Raw genomic sequence first — 21,827 nt, forward strand, 5'->3', positions numbered from 1 at the left:
TCAGCAAAATCTGAGCTGCAAAATCCAAATGGTGCTCCGTCCCTTCTGAGCCCTGCCATGGGTCCAAACAGCAGTTTATTACCACATATGGGGTATTTCCGTAATCAGGAGAAATTGCTTTACAAATGTTGAGGTGCTTTTTCTCCTTTATTCCTTATAAAAATTAGAAAATTCTGTGTTTTTTCCAAAAAAAAGTCTCTTTTCATCTTCACAGACTAATTCCAATAAATTCAGCAAAAAACCTGTGGGGTCAAAATGATAACTATACCACTAGAAAAATTCCTTGAGGGGTATAGTTTCCAAAATGGGGTCACTTTTGGGGGGATTCCACTGTTTAGGTCCCTCCAGGGCGTTGCAAACGTGACACGGCACTGAAAACCATTCCAGTAAAATCAGAGCTCCAAAATCCAAATGGCGCTCCCTCCCTTCTGAGCCCTGCTGTGGGTCCAAACAGCAGTTTATTACCACATATGGGGTATTTCCGTAATCGCGAGAAATTGCTTTACAAATGTTGGGGTGCTTTCTCTCCTTTATTTCTTGCAAAAATTAGAAATTTTTACGTTTTTCCAGAAAAAAAGTAGATTTTCATTTTCACAGACTAACTCCAGAAAATATAGCAAAATACCTGTGGGGTCAAAATGCTAACTATACCCCTAGATAAATTCCCTGAGGTGTGTAGTTTAAAAAATGGGGGTCACTTTCGGGGGTTTCCACTGTTTTGGCACCACAAGACCTCTTCAAACCTGACATGGTGCCTAAAATATATTCTGAAAAAAGGAGGCCCCAAAATCCAAGAGGTGCTCCTTTGCTTCTGAGGCCTGTGTTTCAGTCCATTAGCGCACTAGGGCCACATGTGGGATATTTCTAAAAACTGCAGAATCTGGGCAATAAATATTGAGTTGCGTTTCTCAGGTAAAACCTTCTGTGGTACAGAAGAAAATGTATTACATATGAATTTTGTAAAAAAAAATGAAATTTGAAAATTTCAGCTCTACTTTCCTTCAATTCCTGTAAAACGCCTAAAGAGTTGAAACACTTTCTGAATGCTGTTTTAGATACTTTGAGGGGTGCAGTTTTCAAAATGGGGTGTTTTATGGGGGTTTCTAATATATAGGGCACTCAAAACCACTTCAGAACTGAACTCGTCCCTGAAAAAATCGCTTTTTGAAATTTTCTTAAAAATATGAGAAATTGCTGCTAAAGTTCTAAGCCTTGTGAGGTCATAGAAAAATAAAAGAATGTTCAAAAAACGATGCAAACATAAAGTAGACATATGGGATATGTTAATTGGTAACTATTTTGTGTGGTATTACCATCTGTTTTACAAGCAGATACATTTAAAATGGGAAAAATCATAATTTCTTCATATTTTCGCTAAATGTTGGTGTTTTTCACAAATAAGGAATGAATTTATCGACCAAATTTTTGCACTAAACTAAAGTCCAATGTGTCACGAGAAAACAATCTCAGAATCAATTGGATAGGTAAAAGCATTCCGGAGTTATTACCACATAAAGTGATACATGTCAGATTTGAAAAAATGGGTCTGGTCCTCAAGGCCAAAATGAGCTGGGTACTCAAGGGGTTAAAACCTGAGTTTCTGCACCGTCCAGTAGTTGCACTGCTACATATCCCCCCCCCCCCCCTTTGATAAAGGCCGTAGGACTGATCACATTTCAACCTCCCTCCAGGGTCAAAGCTCCTACGTTGGGACATAATCACACTTAGGGTCACCCCTACAGTAACAGACATTTGATAATCACCCCTGGGTGTATTAGACAGGTGCTCCTGCAACTCTTCTATGTTGGCATGCCTAGCATCCTCATCCCTTGTAGGCACTACTAGCTTTTGCTGATCACAGCCGTATTTACATGTGTTGTGCCCTACATTCATGGACCTTTCCGCCTCCATGAAGTGACTTTGTTTGTCTCCCCTTGGTTTAGACACTGGCTCATAGTGTTCAGTAACACTCATCTCGTGAGTTTTGGTATACACCGTACCATCTACCAAACCACCTTCAGACGCTATACTCCCCTCCATCTTGGAGTTTTTCATCTCAGCATTTATACTCTCAGACTGTCTGTCCAGAGACAATTTTTCACCATCACTAGGTATGGCCTGGCTGTACTCCAGGTTACCACCATCAACAATCCCAACCTCGAGGGAAATCTCAGATACACCTGGCACATCTGTTTCCAAGGACACATCCTCTGGATTACCATCAGTAACAGTACGCACATCACATGTGACACACTCGACTTTCTCAACTACAGCCTCAAGGGGCACACTTGAACTAATCCCCTCTTCTGTCTCGGCTGCTGTTTCTTTAACCGCCTGTTCACACAATGCATTAACCTGCTCAGGCTGGGTGACATACTCACGGGTTAAAGACAGGTTAGGCACAATTTTTGGCATTTCACTAGTGTCATCACATAAACGCTGTGCATCAAATACATGTGCGTCATTTTTAGCAGGCATTTCCTGAATCACATTATCGCTTGACATCATTACAACTGGTGCATTTTCCATTTTTGGCAGTGGAGCAGCACACCCTGCAGAGGACTTTTCCCTGTAATGCTTATAGGAGATATTGCCTTTCTCCCACAACTGCCAAAAATGAGGGAAGTTCCTTCCCAGCACAAACTCCTCATCAAGTTCCTCACATTTTCTAAGTCTGTGCTGCACAGTCCCAAAATCAGTTTCAAAGTCAATCAGAACGGTCTCACCCATCTCAGGATCCTTCTTCACGAACAGCAAAATGTCCGGATGCACCCTCGAGACCTCTTGGCGAAGATCCAGACTGACTCGTAGTGGAATCCCACCAACCAACACTTCACATGTTTTTTCTTGCGCTCTCTCTGGCCTCCTGACCAGAGAACAATCAGGTGCACATCCATCCGCTTGATGGCATCTCCAACAGCGCTCCTTCTGCTGAACAACAGCCACATGCTGTCGGGGTTGGTTGCTCCTAGCAACGGTCCTCACAGCTTGTATCACGCTCCGTGCTCTTCTCTGCAAACTGTCTGTAACACCTCCGGAGTACCCGGCATAAATGCGGCTGACGTTGAAAAGAATCCACTTGGCTTGGAAGGCTGTGCATCCCCGGACAGTACCCGTGCCCTTAGAGCCTCTCTATCTGCTTCCAACTGTGCCAGGAATCTTTGGTTATCCTCCCTCTGTTTGGTATTTGTTTCCTGCAGCTCTGCATTCAACTGCACCATTTGTTTGAGGAGTTCCTCCATAAGACCCATTGCAATGGAAAAACAGTCTCTTTAATTGGGCTTCTGGCCCTTTAAATTTCACTGCATACTTCTTGTGCCATTTTATTGCCCAAAGCAATTCTCTGCCATATGTGACAACTTGGGGACCACTTAGCTCATGTGATCGCCATCTCCCGGGTGAGATGGTTGGCACACATAGAAAGTTCACTCCAAAAAGGTTTAAACCAGCCGCAGCTAGCTTTATTGTCTTCACAACAGCAGTCAGTGGTACAACAATAAACATAGAAAATAAATCCTAGGCCGTCCAGCCTCTAACTAACACATTGAGTGTCCCTCACTATGTGACACTGAGTCTTGTGCCCAGCACCTCAAAACCTTCAGTTTTACCTCACCCGGTGGTGACTCACAGGCTAGCATGCCTGTCTTCCCCAGACTGAGAGCCCTGTGTGGACTGCACACACCTGATATAAAGAGCCGTCTCAGGTGGAGCCTAACTAGGCTCATCAGACAGCCCAAGCACCAGCAGAGAAAACCATCTCTGCTGTACATGCTCCCTGGTTGCTTAAAACCTGAGTTTCTGCACCGTCCAGTAGCTACACTGCTACAATATATACAGTGTCAGACTGGGTGACTAGGGCCCACTAGTGGAATTTATTCTGTGGGCCCAACTTAACTCTACATGGAAAGATTACCTGTTTCTTTTTAGGCTTCGTGCATTTTGGCACACCATACAGTGTACAAAACCGAAGCATGATATATAAAAAAAAAAAGGGGGGGTCACTTTAACCCCTTAATACAGAAACTGTTTAGTGTCTTAATGATGAGGCAGTTTTTTAAAGATTTTAGACACCATTTGGCCTTAAAGGACTTGTCCCTTAAGGACAACACTTGCCTATAGGCCCTATTAAGGCCTATGGATTTCGTATATAAGGGTCTTTTGCTTGGAGACAAGCCATTTAAGAGTGGAATGATTTATTTTGTATCAGATCGGTGGGGGTCCAACTCCTGGCACTCCCACCGATCAACTGAGAACTGCAATCCCAGGCACAGCCACTACAGAGTTGTACGGTGCTGTGCTTAGTAAACTGTGAAGAGACCATGGTGACGAACGCTGCAGCCCCTTCGGACAGCTGAATGGTGGGAGTGCCGGAGTTGAATCCCAACTGATCTGATGTTGATGACCTATCCTAAGAATAGGCCATCAATATAAATGTCCCAGAAAACCTCTTTAAATCCACTGACTCACAGGTGACGTCCTGATTGGAGTCGTTCACTTACCTGTTCTTCTCCATTTGGGCCCAGACCACCATGGCTACTTCTGATGACTGCAGAGCTTACTGCCGATATATCATTGAAGCCCCACTTCTGCAGCCTATCTTTAGTCTCTAGAGCAAGACAACCCCCCTGATTCTTTAATACTGTCATCCTGCTGCTTTCAATAATAATGTGCCTTCTGCTGCCTCCGGTTTCCCCATTACTGTACCTAGAATGATGCTCAATGCCCTCAAATACTATACTATCAAAATAATATTGTCCGAGGACACTTATACAGTGAAGGAAATAAGTATTTGATCCCTTGCTGATTTTGTAAGTTTGCCCACTGTCAAAGACATGAACAGTCTAGAATTTTTAGGCTTGGTTAATTTTACCAGTGAGAGATTATATTTTAAAAAAAACAGAATCACATTGTCAAAATTTTTTATATATATTTATTTGCATTGTGCACAGAGAAATAAGTATTTGATCCCTTTGGCAAACAAGACTTAATACTTGGTGGCAAAACCCTTGTTGGCAAGCACAGCAGTCAGATGTTTTTTGTAGTTGATGATGAGGTTTGCACACATGTTAGATGGAATTTTGGCCCACTCCTCTTTGCAGATCATCTGTAAATCATTGAGATTTCGAGGCTGTCGCTTGGCAACACAGATCTTCAGCTCCCTCCATAAGTTTTCGATGGGATTAAGGTCTGGAGACTGGCTAGGCCACGCCATGACCTTAATGTGCTTCTTTTTGAGCCACTCCTTTGTTACCTTGGCTGTATGTTTCGGGTCATTGTCGTGCTGGAAGACCCAGCCACGAGCCATTTTTAATGTCCTGGTGGAGGGAAGGAGGTTGTCACTCAGGATTTGACAGTACATGGCTCCATCCATTCTCCCATTGATGCAGTGAAGTAGTCCTGTGCCCTTAGCAGAGAAACACCCCCAAAACATAATGTTTCCACCCATGCTTGACAGTGGGGACGGTGTTCTTTGGGTCATAGGCAGCATTTCTCTTCCTCCAAACACTGCGAGTTGAGTTAATGCCAAAGAGCTCAATTTTAGTCTCATCTGACCACAGCACCTTCTCCCAATCACTCTCAGAATCATCCAGATGTTCATTTGCAAACTTCAGATGGGCTTGTACATGTGCCTTCTTGAGCAGGGAGACCTTGCGGGCACTGCAGGATTTTAATCCATTACGGCGTAATGTGTTACCAATGGTTTTCTTGGTGACTGTGGTCCCAGCTGCCTTGAGATCATTAACAAGTTCCCCCCGTGTAGTTTTCGGCTGAGCTCTCACCTTCCTCAGGATCAAGAATACCCCACGAGGTGATATTTTGCATGGAGCCCCAGATCGATGTCGATTGACAGTCATTGAAATGTCTTCCATTTTCTTACTATTGCACCAACAGTTGTCTCCTTCTCACCCAGCGTCTTACTTATGGTTTTGTAGCCCATTCCAGCCTTGTGCAGGTCTATGATCTTGTCCCTGACATCCTTAGAAAGCTCTTTGGTCTTGCCCATGTTGTAGAGGTTAGAGTCAGACTGATTAATTGAGTCTGTGGACAGGAGTCTTTTATACAGGTGACCATTTAAGACAGTTGTCTTTAATGCAGGCACCAAGTTGATTTGGAGCGTGTAACTGGTCTGGAGGAGGCTGAACTCTTAATGGTTGGTAGGGGATCAAATACTTATTTCTCTGTGCACAATGCAAATAAATATATATAATTTTATGTGATTTTTTGTTTATATATATATATATATATATATATATATATATATATATATATATATATATATAATATCTCTCACTGGTAAAATTAACCTAGCCTAAAAATTCTAGACTGTTCATGTCTTTGACAGTGGGCAAACTTACAAAATCAGCAAGGGATCAAATGCTTATTTCCTTCACTGTATACAGATGAAAGCAGCAGTAGAATCTAGAAAATTCTGGGTCCAATAGCAAACTTTTAGTCCCCCAAATTAATTCATACCTCAGACCCCTGAATTATTCAGAACATAAACCAGAACCGCCATTTAATTAGACACCATATCCGGCCCCCTAAATTAATCAGATCCCAGACCAGACCCCTAAATTAATTAGACCCACCTAAATTAGATCCCTTGACCAGACCCACTAAATTAATCAGACCCCAGACCAATGCAGCCGCACGCTACATCCTGATGCTGGCCGGCTTCGGTACAGGCGGCGCCTGGAGCAGAAGTAAATCAGGGGAGCGAATGGTGAATTATTCCAGACGTGCTTATCATTCACTGGGGAAAAAACTTAGTTTGTGGGTCCAACGGGGGATTCGCCGGCTTCTCGGTGGGTTAGTCTAAGCCTGTATATATAGGTACATTTTCTAATATATTATCCTCTCGAGCATCTTTTCAAATCTCTCCATCTCGTTTAATATTGCCAACATCTGTCATAGACAGGCTTACAAATGTTATTTACATGAGTTATTTAAGGCCCTTTTACACGGGCCAATGATCAGGCAAACGAGCGTTCATATGAATGCTCATTCCCGATCATTGCCTTGTGAAAGGAGCAAACGAGTACCGATCAACGAACTGACTCGTTGATGGCGCTTGTTTTTACAGCCAAACTTGGCTGCTATAAAAGGACCCTCAGTCTACTAAGAAGGTGTGAGCCCTACACTGGCATTGGCCTGATTTAGAGGTGCAGGTAGAAATCTCTGCAAATCATTTAGGTAGAGTGGTGTACAGTGTGCTGTTGATTGTAGATAACCTGACCCTTCACCGAGAAAATCCCATCAAAATAATCTCCTGATATGTGGGACGATCACGTTGGTAGAGTGTGTGATCTCAGACCAACACTGAATTACAGAATAAAAGAGCTATATAGAATGATAAAACTCTTTTTGGTACATGTCAGAGAGCCTGTCATTCAAATCCATCTGAGTTTGTGTACAATTTTCAGACCATTATACATTGCAAAGGGTTTGAGTGCTTTTTTTTTTGAGTCATTCCTTTCTGGAAATTAGTGGTCCAAGATCAGACGTCACCAATGTGATCTCTGTGACAAATCAGAAGATAATTTTGACTGAATTTCACCTCTAAAGGCCCTTTTACACCGGCCGAGAAGCGCGTCCAGTGTAAAACCCCTTTAAGGTAAACTATGAAGCACAGTTGTTTTGTTTTTTTTTCACCCAATGTTTAGGGTACTTTTTAGCAATCGAGGGGAATAAATTGCTGCCAGACCCCTTCTGGAATCAGAATTTTCTCACGGCAACAGAGGATCGGGCATGTTCGATCCTTTTTTTTTTTTTCTCATGACATTAGCCATCGGAAAGAGTTGGGAGACCCCAATAACCTTACCCAGGTTTGGCTGACATTCATCTATCGTGCATGGGCATCTTTAGAGGTTGGAAATTGATTCATATCCCATCTCGTTACAGATTTAGGCAACTCCAGCACAACACTGCTTTGGAAGTGACATTTATTTCAATGGCTATATGTGCATCCCAAGAAAACATTTTGTTTTTTTAAATCCACATTTATGTAAATATCTGACCAACCCCTAAGGGGTCTGGTGTTTCACCAAGTGAGGTGAACCCTTCTTTCTAGGAACTGCTTGTATCCACACTGATTCCTTTTGACTTAAAGGGCATATATACCATAGAGGCAGACCATGCAGGACTTCCCCCTCTAGAGGAACTGCATTGTTAGCAAGCGATGGGTGGGCTTGCCCCAAGGGTCAAGGAAACTGGGCTTAGATGGGGAAACAAGCACTTGACCCTTTTTTGTTCCGGGAGACAAAAAAAACAAAGTACCATTAATGTGAGCCCATTTTGATCTTTTGTTGTGGCTGCTCCCACTCTTCTATATTTTTCACTATTTGACTCTGCCACTGTTTCACATTGATATTTCAATATCTTTAATTTGATCTACTCTATATTTATATTTCAGATCTTATCTGTTTTCAGTCAATGGAATCCAGACAATGGATTTAATTAACCAGATCTGTTTTTGAATAGTATACTTACGTCAATGTTATTATGTTTGATTTACAGCACATTACACTGATCTATTCTGCAGTGATGCATAGCCAATAAAGTCATTCACATCCGTCACTGCTCCAATTGGAGATTATATCTCATATCCCTGTATCATACGCACACTTGCTAGTGCCAATTTCATGTCAATCACACCAGTATGTTCTGAACTTTACAGAGAAAACAGATATTAGTGGAAACCCATGAGAGAGGGTGCAAACAACTAGCAGATGGTGTCAATGTTTGAGGCCCCATGCACACGAACGTATTTTTTTCCTCCCGTAAATACTGGCGTAAATACGGGTCCATTGTCAGACGTATTCCACCAGCATTTACGGACCCGTGCCCGTAAATACGAGTCCGGTGTCACCAGTATTCCACCCGTATTTACGGGCCTGTTTTCTCTGCACTAATCGGCAGCCCCTTCTCTCTATCAGGATAGAGAGAAGGGGCAGCCCTTTCGGGCAGAGTTTCCGCAGCAGTTGAAAGTAAAAAAAAGTTCATACGTACGTGGTGACGTGTCCCTCTTTTGACATCCAGTTCGACCTCGCTGGATGACGCAGCAGCCAATGTGACCGCTGCAGCCTGTGATTGGCTGCAGCAGTCACATGAGAATAAACGTCATCCCGGGAGGCCAGACTGGAGGCAGAAGAAGAAGAAGAGTTCTGGGTAAGTTAAATTTTATTAACTCCAGCGGTAGTCACTGTCCTGGGTGCTGAAAGAGTTACTGCCGATCAGTTAGCCACTGTCCAGGGTGCTGAAAGAGTTATCTCCTGACGTCTTCTAGCAACGCTCCCGTAATTACGGATGCACACACGTAGCCACCCGTAATTATGGGAGCCCCATAGACTTCTATGGGCCTGCCCGTGCCGTTATTACGGCCTGACATAGGACATGTTCTATATTTTTCAACGGCACGGGCACCATCCTGTAAGCATACGGGAAGGTACCCGTGGTCAATAGAAGTCTATGGGCCCGTAATTGTGGGCCGTAATTACTGGCATTTTTACGTTTGTGACCTAACGCTGTATCTGCCTGTTTGGTTACAGGTTTATCGCTTACATGCATGCCCTGAAGTTGGAAAATGAGGAAAACTAGAGCTTTTAGGGTGTATTTGTCTGAGTAATTTTTTTTTGTTGGGATTTTTGCAACTTTTTTGTTTAGTAAAAACCACTCTGGGTTTTTACTAAAATGTTGCAGTTTTGCCACCATTACGAAAATCCACTGAAAATAACATGAGACAAAAAAAAAAAGATCCTGTAGATACAGCCTTTATACAAAGAGGTGGTTACGTTTTCTGAACCCCTGGGAATCCAGTGGTATGATTCGTTAGCAGTGGCTATACTCGGGGTCGGCTCCAGGTTTATGTGGGCTCTTCGGCGACACAAACTTCGTGGGCCCCTTTGCAGGGGGAACTCACGGCAGCAGTAAAACTAAAGAAAACGTCAGTTTGAGCCCCAATATAGAAGTTAGGCCTTGTTTATTCCCCCATATAGAAGATAGGCCCCCAGTTTGTGCCCCCATATATACAGTGCCCTCTTTAGATAATGCCACAGTGCCCCCTCTATATAATGCCACAGTGCCCTCTGTAGATAGTGCCACACACACCCCCTTGTAGATAGCGCTGCAACAACCCCCCCCCCTCCCTGTAGATAACGCCATTGGGGCTTTCTCTAGGAGTGGAATCCCCAGCCAAAGCATTGCTGATGCTCTGGCCAGGGATTCCTCTCCTGGAGGAGCCCCTCACGTCACTGTCCATATATGGATAGTGTCATCAGGGGCTTATCCTGGAGCGGAATCCCTGTCAGGAGTGTTGGCAATGCTCTGGTCGGGGATTCCGGTCCAGGAGGAGCACCTGACGTCACTGTCCATATATGGTCAAGGGCTCCCTCTATGAGCTGAATCTCTGGGGATTCATCGGGCGCCGTTGGTTTCCATCATGCAACTAAACCCAAGCTTTTGGTATTCCCGTTATTAAACGGAACCCAGGACGCAGATATGAACAAGCTCTTAGCCACATTTTTAAATATTCAGGACTTATTCACTCGAATGGTGAAAACGGCCGTGTCACGGACGATTTTTTAATGGCCGTCACACGGCTGCATAAAAATCAATGTATTTCTATGGGTCTATTCACACAGCCGTGTTTTTTTTTTTGTTTTTTTTTTTAACGGACCGTGTGAGCGGCACGTGAAAATATTGGACATGTCCTATTTTTGTCTGCTTTCACGTATCCCTCAATGGACTCGAGTCTATGAGGGATCTGTGGAAATAGGTCCTGCACGGATGCAAAACAGCTTCATGTCAATAAGGCCGAATAATATTTTGAGTAAATCCAGTGTTGGGAAAGCTATTTTATTGTAATCTCTTTAATTTGTGTTTTGCAATGTAACCTCATGGTGTACACACCTTTCCTTGCTTTTGTCTTTCTAATGTCTCTGCAGTACACTGCTTGTCATCTCTCGCTGACAGTGTGACGGCCTGCAGTGTTCTGATTCTTGTGCTGTCTGCAGTAAATGTGACTTGGGGCTGATGAAATTTATAGTTGGCGGTGTGGGAATTAGCTGAGGCCAGCTAGAACCGTGCAGGAGGTAATAGGATGGCGTTTTCCGATCTGTGACGCAGGATTCGTATGTCAGTTTGTTCTTTTCACAAGAAAAATTGCTTCGTCTGAGTACCTGGACATGGCAGTCACCACTATAATAACTTAATACTGTAGATCTTGTGATATCTGGTAATAGAAAAGGGGAAATGCCTAACTCACAAAATAGATGGAGGATATTTGCGAAGATAACTGTCAGACTTGTAGTAGAAAATATTACTTATTAAAACTGTTAGGAGTTAATTTTTATTTTTTTTTCATTTATATTTGCAGCAAACTTATATTTTGAATAAAGTACAAACATTCATACCCATACAAATCAAAATTTAGATTTAGACTTTTTTAATATAGCATTTGGGTCTACTTAGCTTAGGACTGAGGGCATCCAAAAACTTTTTGACAGGACCCTCATATTGAAAGTTTTTCCTCTGAAGTTTCTAGACACAATCTAATTATGGCTACCAGAGTTGGACATTATCCAAGAGGGGTCATCAGGGAATGGATAGTAACTCTGTCACTATGGTAGTCATCAGAAAATGATTGCCATCCCATTAGGGCCAGCAGACAGTGAATACTATTCTGAGGCCACCACAAGCAACACTGTCTGAATGGGCGCCAGACAGTGGACACTGGATTTACCAGAAAGTTGGTGCTATCCTATGTGAACACCATGGAGTGACACTATCCAATAGGGTAAGCAAATTGTCACTATCCTGTAAGTAGTTTTTGCCACTCCGTTTCGGTGGGGTTCCCATTGATGACACTCTTGTATGGAATAATCATGGAGTAGATGCTCCTGGAGATTCCAGTTATTATGCTAGTAAGTATCCCAAACTCTCATATCACAAAATCGGAAGGTAGTGTTGGCTTAGTATGAAATAAATGTAAGAAAAGTTACAATCTATATATTTGCCCCACTGCTTAGCAAGGATCCTTAGGCATGAAATGTGGCTCCACAACTAGACAGAACTGATTTGAAGACTTTAAAAGATGTTTTCCCACCAGAGACGTTTATGACCTATCCACAGGATATCCTCAGAAAAAGCATGGTTGAACAGCAGCACACGTCTCCCCGATTTCAATCAATATGTTCCTTTATTGGTCAAACATCCAGTAAAAAATGGCAAAGTTTCTCAACCCTCCACTTGTCACGGGTCGAAACGTTGCCATTTTTTACTGGATGTTTGACAAATAAAGGAATATATTGATTGAAATTTGGGAGACGTGTGCTGCTGTTCAACCATGCTTTTTCTGAGGATTACATTACATCAGACTGGGTTTGTCTAATTTTACAGCGTGAGACCGCTCCTGATATCGGGATTTGTGCTGCTTCAAATATTTTATTTTTTGGATTATATCCACAGGATATGTCATAAATGTCCGATAGATGCGGGTCCCACTTCTAGGACACGTACCTATTTGTAGAACAGAGCCCCCTAAACCACGTTCTAGCTTTGTCTGTTCTCGCTCCCTCCCGGCCACTTCCTGGTTATATGGTTGGGAGTTACGAAAACAGTGTAGCTCGCTGACCTACGCTGTTTCCGTAGCTCCCATAGTAGTGAATGGCAGTTACGGAAGTAGCATAGCATGCGAGCTACGCTGTTTCTGTAACCACCAACCGGTTCTATAGGACTTACGGAAACCGCGTAGCTCAGTGAGATACACTGTTTTCGTAACTCCTGACTTTGTAACCTTCTTTTTTTTTTTTTTTTTCAATTATATATTTTATTTTTTTCAGAAAGAACAAAACATACACGGTATCAATACAGTACAGAGTATAAGTCATAACAGGGGTGGTATGAAGGTATAGCACGGTGAATACCAAAAATATCATACATTCTACAATGGGCATCATAGGAGAAATCAGTCACGTTGCAAAAGATTCCCAACAAAGAACATGTAATATGGTAATATGTGGATCCCACATTTCTCTATAGTCTAGGTAGACTCTGCTTTCAGAAAAGTAATAAAAGGAAAGAAATAAAAAGAAAACCAGCGAACACATAAAACATATATGACAAGACAATAGAAGGGGGAGGGAAGAAAGCAAAGAGATATCCTGGCTTGATCTGAGTACATCAATAAGAAATTAGAATTAGTAATATGTGGCTCAGGGCGGTCTAGATGAATCAAATACATCCCATGGTGACCAGACATCATGAAAGCGTACTAGGTGATTGTTGAAGGAGGCTGTCAAGGATTCCATTCTTCTAACCTCTCTAATTCTAGAATACAGATCTGTCATTGTAGGGGGACCAGTTCTCTACCACTGAGCCGCTATGAGACACTTAGCGGCAGTAAGCACATGTAGTAGTAGTCCAGAGGATACTTTTCGGAGGCCTTTCGGCGGTACATTAAGAAGAAAAGTTAGCGCTGTCAAGGGAACATGGACCCCTAACAGTGTATGGACTAAACCTGCAACCTCCCTCCAGAAGGGGCAAATCAATTGGCAGTCCCAAAAGATATGAGGAAGCGTCCCCCTATCGCTGCAGCATCTCCAACATCTATCCGAAATGAGAGGGTATATGGGATGGAGAAAGTCCGGGGTATGGTACCAATACATAAGAATTTTATATTGGTTCTCCCTGTAGGCGGCACAAAGAGAGGACTTCGCAGCTTGCAACCATATAATTTGCCACAGCGACAGGGGGATCTCCCTATCCATATAGGTCTCCCATTTAATCATATAGCTATGTTTTGGATTCTCATTACCCCCTGAAGAGGATAGAATACTATATATTTCAGAGATTAGACCACTAGTGGAGGTAATAGTCTTGCAGAGAATTTCAAGGGTGCAGGTTTAGAGAAACTGCTATCACCAGGAAGAGAATTGGCGTAGTGGGTTATCTGTAGATAACTGAAGTATGTGTTGGGTGGTAAGTTCTACTTAGACTGCAATGTTGAGAACTGTAAAAGAGTTCTCGAGCATGGGTCCATGATGTCCGCAAAATAAAACAAGCTCGTGACCATGGTTTAGTCATCCTCACAGTGAGTCCGTCGGGTAAGGACGGGTTAAATAAGAAAGAGGTCATTGGTGATTTGGGAGAGGACAAGGAATATAAGGCGTTAGCTAGCTTCCATATGTTCTTAGTGAACAACATGGGACCCAGTAGGGATTTTGGCCAAGCATCCACAGTCCCAGACCACAACAGCGAATTCGGGTGAGTAGGAGTGATCCACAGCTTCTCAATCTCAGCCCATTTATTATATGCACGCATCGAAGTCCAACTAGGAATTCTACGGAGATGTACAGCTAAGTAGTACCGATATACATAAGGGACAGCTAGGCCGCCCGTTGCAGTGGTAGAAAGTAGTACTGATTTTGGGATTCTGTGGCGCCTACCTGCCCAAATGTATTTCAAGAGAGCTGATTGAAACCTACGAATTTCGCTACGTGGTATAGCCACCGGAAGGGTCTCCAAGAGATACAGATACTTTGGTAGAATAGTCATTTTAACTGCAGATACTCTACCGAAGAAGGACAGGGGGAGGGAAGACCATCTAGACAATAGTGTATTCATTTCCTGGAAAAAGGGGGAAAAGTTACGTTTATATAAGGAGGTGTATGATCGGGTGATCTGGACACCGAAATATTTAATCGCCTCATCTTTCCATGTGTATTTAAATGCTGTTTGTAGGGTCGAAGTAAGCTGTGGGGAAATATTAAGTGGTAGGTCTTAGAGTTATTAAGCTTGTATGTAACCTTTTTCATGGTCGGAATTCACCTGCAACACAGAGCAGTAGAACAGGGTTTGGGGGGGCTCTGTTCTAGAGATAGGTGCGGGTCCCAGAGGTGGGAACCACATCTATCTGACATTTATTACATATCCTGTGGATATGTCCTAAATGTCTCTCATGGGAAAACCCCTTTAATATAATACGGCAGTAATATAAATCCGTGTGTTGTCCTGGTTTTGTCTATTTCCAGACGTGTGTGTGTGTGTGTGTGTGTGTGTGTGAACCTCCCTATTGTAAGTAGATTTAGTGGTTTAGGTTACATTGGTGTTCGCAGTGTGCGGTCGCCATTTTTTGTCAGATGTGTGTGTGAGAAGGGATGTACTTTCTCAACACTTAGACACCTTGCACTCCATGTAAAGTTCTGACCACATCATGATGATACTACTGTAAGAAATATTATGCTCTTGATGTCTCTAAAAATAAAGCTTTGTAGATCCATTTACCCAGACTAGGACTGCAATTGATTTTCCTACGGGCTTTTTCCATTTGGTTGAGCAAACAATGATGCGCTGGTTTTACTAATAGACTTTTTACCTGCGTAGTCATGAGTTGTTGTGTATTCGAATTAGGAATACAACATGACATCTTTACAATTGTAATTATACTTCGCAGCCTTTGCATATTTAAAGGGAACATGTGCTCATAAAAATAAGTTTGAGTTCAATAATTTTAGGAACAACAGATGTAGCCATCTTTATCTTGACCATTACCACATTAACTACACAGTGGCAAGAAATTGTTACTTGATTTTTTTTCTTAGACTTTTCAATGGCTCTTGTTCTGTGATATCACGCTGCAGTCAAGAAAAACTTGGCTACATCTGTATGTATGAAATCTTAAATTCTTTATAAGACCAGATGAGTTCTTACTGGAAAGGACTTAAAAAGTTGGCATTGTTCTGTATACTGCTGCATAGACTTAAAAATAGTAGTTATGCTTTCTATGTTACTATTAATTATTGTAACCCTTACAAAACTATTTTAGAAGGGGGGCGGGGGGCACGTCTGCTTTACATTTAATGCTCCGAACGTTATATTAGGGTAATACTTTTCATAATATTGGGTCATACTAGTGGGGAATTGGCCTGTCAAACTATTTACTTCTCTACTTAATTGGTATCTTTTCGGTTTCATATTTTTATATTTGCGGTTCTGCATTATTTATTTCTGTCCATAGACCTCCCTATGAACCAGAGCAGAGGGCCGCAAACAAGCAGATACTCTCGCTCTGGGGAACTCGGGCCATGTATGTATTAAATGAAGAGATATTCACCTGAATGGCTGCAAAGTAATGCTACATCTCCCCTGCACTGAGCATCATCAGCCGCCATATTAAAGGGATTGTCTGTTGTCTTTAACCATTATGGATGTGCACATATGAACTTCGTATACGGTATGTATTGTTTTTTAGGCACTTATTTATATTATTGACTATCTCAGTGGTATATCCCCAATAATGTGCAACCCCCAATACTGTGTTATGCTACTGCTGCATGTGTCTACAGCACTATGCCATGCCTATAAATAATAGTGCCACACAGATGGTGCCCGCAAAAATATTGTCATGGATATATTGACCTCAAAAGTAATAGTACCAGACAAAAAGGTAGCCTAGTGGAGGTAGAGGCCCTGGGGCACGTGCCCTGTGTGCCCTCCTTATAATCCAGCCCTGGTAAGTCACATGCATGGACCCTGTTAAGTAGCACGTAGACTTAGCACTGCTTGTACTGCCTAAGGCCAGATACACATGAACGTGTCCGTTTTGCATCCGCAAAAAAGCACAGCGTTTTTCCGGCGTTACAGTTCCATGTGCCATCAGTGTTCATTCCTTGTGGCATCAGATTTTGATGCCCGTGTTAATGCACATTTTTTTTAAATTTTATTTATATTTTTCCTCTCTGCATTTCTTTAAAAACTGCTGCATGAATCACGGACAGCACACGGATGACGTCCGTGTGCTGTCCGTGATTCTCACACACGCATTGACTTCAATTGGTGCGTGATCTGCAAAAACGCACCAGAATATGACATGCAGTGAGTTTCACGCAACGGAAACACGCTGCGTGAAAAACAACGCATGTCTGAATGGCCCCATTGAATTACATACTGTAGGTCCGCGTGCTGTCCGTTAAAAAAATGGGCAGCGCACGGATGTGAAATACGCTCGTCTGAATAAGGGCTTACGTTGCCACTGTTAGTGAATAATACAGCATGCATTGGAACACACCATGAATTTTTTTTCTAACCGATTCCATATTAATCCGTGGGAAGAAACTTTGCAATATGCCTCCAAATAAAATCAGAGGTACAGTACGGCACCGTCTTTAAACAACGTGTTATTGTACACGTCTTAACATTATCATTAGTTAAGCTTATCATCATAGCCATCATTTCACTATTGTATGAAAATATACAATTGGGCAATAGAATTTCCCATCATGCAAATGATTTCTCATGTGTATGCCCCTTTCTTAATATACAACCTGACATACAAATATTGAAAAGCTCATCAGATTGGAGCTGACTTTTGTAATTTGTTTTTGCTTCATTTATAAACATATACATATATTGTATATATTCACTGTAATTATTCTGGGCCTCGTGTATAAAAACGAGTGCAAAGAAAACGTGGAACCTCTGTCTAAAACAGCCAATCAGATCACTTCTTAATATTTTCGTTGGAAAAATCAAAGAAATGATCTGATTGCTTATTATGACAACTATTTCATAGTTGTACGTTGTGACATCATAGTCCTGTCACACATAATCTGCTGTACCCGTTGAGCTTATTCTGTGACATCATCATTCAATCACTAACTAATACAGGGGTTCTGAAACTTTTCATTCTACAGCCTCCTATGCTAAAATGGTTTATTTGCCAGGCCTGCATAGTAAAACCTCCTGTGTTTGTTCCCAAGGTAAAGGGGGTTGGAGGCGTCTGCTCTAAGCTATAGGGTTAGGCTCATTGTAAATATCTTCTTAGCGTGCACCATGGTATCGGGTGGAGTAATTGTATTGATATTTCAGGGCATTTTTAATTTGTGGACTGATCCATAAATTTCTTCATTTTTATTCTTTAAAATTCCTTAAAAATGAAATGTCATGGGTAATTGGCCATAATACTAAATACAAATATGTCCTAAAAAGGATAAAAGAACTGTTTACTTTCATGACACGGTCATTTTTTACTGAATGTTTTGTTTTCGTAGCAGCCAGTTACTATGTCATCTGGTGAAAATCTGGGTTTAGGATCTATGCAGATAGTTTTATAGGATTCCTTGGGTTTGCCTGTTACTATATATGGTAAACTACTGTATGTACTGGATTTTGTCTTTTGCACATTTATTATAAATGAATAGCTCCAGGGCATGTAGAGGGAATTTCCAGACATGAGATGCTATTTTCTGTGTGTATTTTATTGACGTGTGATCAGGGTTTGCCTAGCATGACCTGAATGTTTGTAAGTAGGGCACAAGTAATATAAGGGTTATGTATAAAACTATGCCATGGAAAGGTTGCACAAATATATAGAAAAATATGGCATTTGAAATGTGTGCCCTATGGTGATGGCATATTGCTAGGATATGGCATTGCTTTGCGATGGGGTACAGATAGTACGGAATGCTGCTGTGCAGGGGAAACTTTGAAGGGGACTCCGCACTAAACCGGCCCCTTCATTCTCGGGATACAGTAAGTGGGGTCTCCTCAGACCTCTACTGATCACAAAGTGATGGTATGGTCTAGCGATAAGCCAACACTTTGTGTGACAAGAATAACCCTTTAAATCTTGACCGTTTAATTTAACATTGTGTTTGTGTATCATCATACAAGTTATTTCCACCCCATGCAATCTGGAAAAAGATGTAGCCAGCTGGCATCAGCTGCAGGAGAAATGTAGTCAGTCAGATAAATGGCCATCCATGTAATACATGAAAGTGCTGGGTCTGTCAGTCTTCACGCTTTGCCTCATAGAGCAGGAGTCCTAAGGGTGGGACCCCCTTTTACGACCTTGATATGTCATCCATATATTTTTATTTACTGGTATATTTCAATTAATTATTTTTGACATGAATGGCTTATACATAAACACGTGTGATAGCTGATGTTTTATTCAAGGATCATTTTACACTTTTCCTCTCTCTAATCTAGTTTATTATTGTTGGTCTTTGCAAAATCAACAGGTAGAAATGACAGACAAAATGGGCGAGATTTATTAACACCATCTTAAAGATAGACCGTATAAAGTAGACAGACGGAAACTGCACCAGATTATCAGTGGTGCACACTGCTTGCTAGACATGTTAGACGTTTTTCTCCTCTTCGCTGTCGTACTTTATATCAATATTTTGCACAAAAAAATGGAGCACACCATTAATAAATCTGACGCATTTTACGACTCCTCTTAGCTACACCCCTTTTTCTCAGAAGTTTTCAAAACTGTATAGGAAGGTGCAAAAATAGTCTAAAATTCATAATAAATTTGATGCACGCCATGTGTGCCAGCTTTTTGGCACATTTTGTGTCAGAAACAAAAAAGTGTCCTTTAGGCCTCCGTTTGACTGGTATACATAAGTATATACTTTTTTTTAAGGTAGAATAGTGTAGTAAACGATGGTTTTCCATCCTACTGGATGCTGCATAAAACATGAATTGCAGTATACGCCTCTTTAACATTAGAGCCTATGGTTGACATGTGCCGCTCTATAGGCGCTATTCAATAGCCTTTCATGACATATGCATTAGGCCGGATTCACACGAGCGTGTGCGTTCCGTCTGCAGCGCGTGATTTTCACGCATCCATTGACTTCAATGGGTGCGTGATGCGTGAAAAATGCACAAATATAGGACATGTCGTGAGTTTTATGCAGCGGACACGCGCTGCGTGAAAATCACGGACAGTCTAAACGACCCTCATTGACATAGGTCCGTGCGAGGCGCGTGAAAATCACACGCGTTGCACGGACGTATTGTACGTTCGTCTGAATAAGCCCTCAAACTGATAGTATTGCAGGCATCTGTTTAACACATCTGTCAAACATAGACTAATAGTGGCATCTGTCACCCATAGACTATCATGGTATCTGTTTAATGAATTAAACATCTACGTCATGAACTCTCATGTTGAAAGTATACTATTAAAGTCTTTGGTGATGGATGCCACCGTAAGGGTATGTGCACACTGCTTATTTTCGGCCGTTTTTCGGGCCGTAAACGGCTGAAAAATCAGAGGCAGAACTCCCCCAAACATCTGCCCATTGATTTCAATGGGAAATACGGCGTTCTGTTCCGACGGGGCGTTTTTTACGCGGCCAATTTGAAAAAACGCCAGCGCAAAAGAAGTGCATGTCACTTCTTGAGCGGTTTTTGGAGCCGTTTTTCATTGACTCAATAGAAAAACAGCTCCAGAAAACGGCTGTAAAAAACACTACGAAAAACTCGAGTTTGCTTAAAAAACGGCTGAAAATCAGGAGCTGTTTTCCCTTGAAAACAGCTCCGTATTTTCAGACATTTTTTGCTAAGCGTGTGAACATAGCCTTAGGCATCCGTCACTGCTTACAATTAACCTATATGTCGGGGAAAGTTCAAAACGTGATGTGAATTGACTTTTTTTTTATTTTGAATAATATTAAATAGTCTTTATAGTTTCCCTATTTCTAGACCTTTAGGGCTTGTCCTCACGCTGTGGAATTGCTGCGTATTTTCCGTCCAGAATTGCAGACGGAAAATACGCAGCAGAATATAGTAGCCGCAAAGTGGGTGAGACTTAACAAATCTCATCCACACACTGCGGAAAATTTCCCGACCTGAAATTGACCTGCGGTGCGTATTTTTCGTACCGCAGCATGTCAATTCCTGCTGCGGAAAATGGACAGAACTGCTGCGTTTTTCAGATGAGATATCGCCATCTCACAGACTTGAAAAAATGCCGCAATATGGTGCAGTTTTTTCAGCAGCGGGATTTCTGCTAGTTTTAGTAGAAATGCTGCGTACATTTTCCGCAGCAATTCCATTACGTGTGGACAGGCCCTTACTGTGCATCTCACTATCCTTCAGATCCACGTGCTGCTCAGACAAGCAACCTCATTATTTGGAATCAATAAATGTAAGAACACGATAGTTCATATATGTATTTGAAATCCCAGCTGGATACGTTGTTAACACTTCAATATGAGGAGATGTCCTGGTAAACCAGACGCTTAGTAACCCTATGTCTCCTAATTAATTGTCAATATTCTTGCGAATGTAGTGAGGTTCCAATAAACGAAACATGTTCATAGCAAATAATGCAGTCGCTATTTCTCAAAAACTTAATAACATTAAATGATTAACTTCAAAACGGTAAATACAAAGCCAATTATTGTCTTTTTTTTTTTCTCTAGTTGTATTTTTTCGAAAGCTGCGGTCTGTCAGATCCCAATTAGTTGTAAGCTGGCGTGGGTGTATTATGCCTCAGCACCTGGCTGCATTCTGTGTTTTTTTTTTTTCAACTCTTACTAGCAAGTGTGTTCTGCTCTTCATTTTTCTAACCAGATGTATGTACATGGGGGGGGGGGGGGGGGTACCAATCTTTGTGTCCCGCAGCATACAGGATAATATTTGCAAATAGTATGTATGTAGTCCTTCTTCACAAGTTGGATGGTGCTAAATACAGGTCTAGTATTAGTCAATGCAGCCATTCTCATAGGGCTGCCCATAGAATTCCTGGGTCTCCCACAAGGTGAGACAATTTTGCCGGAACTCCTTACCATCTGCAGCCAGGGGGCATTCCTGGGAATTTAACCCATGTCAAGCAAGGGGGAGCACATAATCCATACAATCATTTACAGTCACTTTGCAATCAGAAAACTTGAACGATGTCCTCTGAGCCAGATTCACACAGTGCAATTTTTGGTGCATTTTTTTTTTTTTGTGAAAACGAGTGGATACGAAAAACACAAATATAAGTATTTGCAACATGCATTTCCTCCCTCTCTGAATTTGACCTTTTA

General features: G+C 41.9%; 1 protein-coding gene across 2 annotated transcripts in view; it reads left to right on the plus strand.

Moving 5' to 3' along the window:
* The window catches only part of MARCHF3 (membrane associated ring-CH-type finger 3), a 253,055-nt gene that overhangs the window by 14,397 nt on the left and 216,831 nt on the right, over positions 1 to 21,827 (plus strand). The window contains exon 2 of one of the 2 annotated variants that reach the window (XM_075835997.1): positions 16,016 to 16,231. The exons of the other annotated variant lie outside the window; for it this stretch is intronic. The gene's annotated coding sequence lies outside the window, so the exon portion shown is untranslated. The remainder of the gene's footprint in view (positions 1 to 16,015; positions 16,232 to 21,827) is intronic. 2 annotated transcript variants of the gene reach the window in all.

The sequence above is a fragment of the Rhinoderma darwinii genome, chromosome 1 (assembly GCF_050947455.1).
Source record: "Rhinoderma darwinii isolate aRhiDar2 chromosome 1, aRhiDar2.hap1, whole genome shotgun sequence".
NCBI classification, from domain to species: domain Eukaryota; kingdom Metazoa; phylum Chordata; class Amphibia; order Anura; family Rhinodermatidae; genus Rhinoderma; species Rhinoderma darwinii.